The 2,500-nt window shown below is 35.1% G+C and overlaps 1 long non-coding RNA gene across 1 annotated transcript in view; it reads right to left on the minus strand.

Moving 5' to 3' along the window:
- Positions 1-2,500, minus strand: part of LOC138971667 (uncharacterized) — a 170,553-nt gene that overhangs the window by 4,135 nt on the left and 163,918 nt on the right. The window lies entirely within an intron of this gene.

Raw genomic sequence — 2,500 nt, forward strand, 5'->3', positions numbered from 1 at the left:
TGTGTGTTAATATTTTTAGAAAGACAACTTGTCGGGGATCAGTGTTTGTAATTTTTGAGTTTCAAATATTAAGTAGAAAAATTGAATTGTAAATATAAGGAATATTTCCATTGTAAATAGAAAATGTCCATGTTTCGTGAGTGTAATATACCTCTATGTTGAAGTTACAAAAAAGAAATGAAAAAAAAAGACCAATGAAGAAGGATGCTCACCGCCTATTTACAAGAGAAAACAAGTCGCGTAAGGCGAAAATACAACATTTAGTCAAGCTCAGTCGAACTCACAGAATGAAACTGAACGCACTGCATTTTTTCAGCAAGACCGTATACTCGTAGCATCATCTGTCCATCGCTTGTTCTGAGCGTGTTTTTAATCCAAACATATCATATCTATATGTTTTTGGAATCAGGAACCGAGAAGAAATACGATTAAATTGTTTTTAAATCGATTTCGGAAATTTAATTTGTTTTTGGATCGTTTTATAAAAAAATAATTTTAATTACAATTTTCAGATTTTTAATGACCAAAATTATCACTTAATGTTTAAGCCTCTAAGCTGAAATGCAATACCATAGTCTGGCCTTTGTCGAAGATTGCTTGGCCAAAATTTCAATCATTTTTTTTTAAATGAGAGTGTGACAGTGCCGCCTCAACTTTTACAAAAAGCCGGATATGACGTCATCAAAGACATTTATCGAAAAAATGAAGAAAACGTCTGAGGATATCATACCCAGGAACTCTCATGTCAAATTTCATAAAGATCGGTCCAGTAGTTTACTCTGAATCGCTCTACACACACACACACACACACACACACACACACACACACACAGACACAGACACACACACACACACACACACACACACACACACACATAATACACACACACACATACACACACACACACACACATACACCATGACCCTCGTTTTGATTCCCCCTCTATGTTAAAACATTTAATCAAAACTTGACTAAATGTAAAAAGGAAAGAAAAAAAGAGAGAGGGAAACAGTTAAAAGAAGGGTTGAAGCAGCCTGCATGCAACTAAGGTTAAAAAAAATAAAATTAAGATTAAAAAAAAGTACCTTGCAGTTGACTCTTGCGTGATTGATTTAACCGTCCACTCTTCGTAGAGAAAAGTAGGGCATAAAAATACCGTTTCATCATTTAAACCGTAGGAACTTTACTGATGTTGGGTGTGAATCGAGTATCTCCAGATCAGGTCGCAGAATAACATGTGATTTGGTTGATTGTCTACTTCTTACTTTCGGTTGTCTTCTTCTGTTTTTATTACTTTATTTTTTTCTTTTATCTTTAACCTATTCTTGTCACTTGGTTTCCTTCTTTACACTTTCTGCTTTTTGTGTCTGGGATTGCTTTGTTGATGGACAAAAACATAAAAGATGGTTCTTGCCTGAACATGAGATGACATTTGTTTCTGTAGTAGGCTTACTTGCGATTCTTTGTCGTGCTAAAACATCAGGAGATCAGTATCGCTCAACTATTTTTGTCCTTTCTTGCAGGGCTTCTTCCGCATGGGCCAAGTTGTTGAGTATTTCTCACTTCATTTGTGGCAGGACGTAAAACAATTTATTTTCGCTTCCTCCTTTGCACTGGTCTGAAGGAGCGTTAGAGGGCTTTAACTATTTGTGTCTTGATCCTTCTGTCTTTCTTTAAACTATTTTTCATTGATTTTATCACTTTGTTTCTGATCCGTTCGGGAATACTTTTTTCAACAGTTGAAAACAAAAAAACTGTTCTCTGAAGATTTTTGCTGCCGCAGCAGAGCGTGACAGAGCTTCCATTATGCAGCACCGAAGATCGTCCACTGCTAGAAATAATAAACAAGTCGCGTAAGGCAAAATTAATACATTTAGTCAAGCTGTGGAACTCACAGAATGAAACTGAACGCTCTGCATTTTTTCACAATGACCGTAGTCCGCCGCTCGTGCAAAAGGCAGTGAAATTAACGAGCTTGTTTAGCGCGGTAGTGGTTGGGCTGTGCTGCACAGCACGCTTTTCTGTACCTCTCTTCGTTTTAACTTTCTGAGCGTGTTTTTAATCCAAACATATCATATCTATATGTTTTTGGAATCATAAACCGACGAGGAATAAGATGAAATTGTTTTTAAATCGATTTCGGAAATTTAATTTTAATCATAATTTTTATATTTTTAATTTTCAGAGCTTGTTTTTTTATTCAAATATAACATATTTATATGTTTGTGGAATCAGAAAATGACGAAGAATAAGATGAACGTAATTTTGAATCATTTTATAAAACAATAATTTTAATTACAATTTTCAGATTTTTAATGACCAAAGTCATTAATTAATTTTTAAGCCTCCAAGCTGAAATGCAATACCAAAGTCCGGCCTTCGTCGAAGATTGCTTGACCAAAATTTCAATCAATTTTATTGAAAATTGAGGGTGTGACAGTGCCGCCTCAACGTTTACAAAAAGTCGGATATGACGTCATCAAAGACACTTATCCTAAA

Source organism: Littorina saxatilis, linkage group LG7 (genome assembly GCF_037325665.1).
Source record: "Littorina saxatilis isolate snail1 linkage group LG7, US_GU_Lsax_2.0, whole genome shotgun sequence".
Classification (NCBI taxonomy): domain Eukaryota; kingdom Metazoa; phylum Mollusca; class Gastropoda; order Littorinimorpha; family Littorinidae; genus Littorina; species Littorina saxatilis.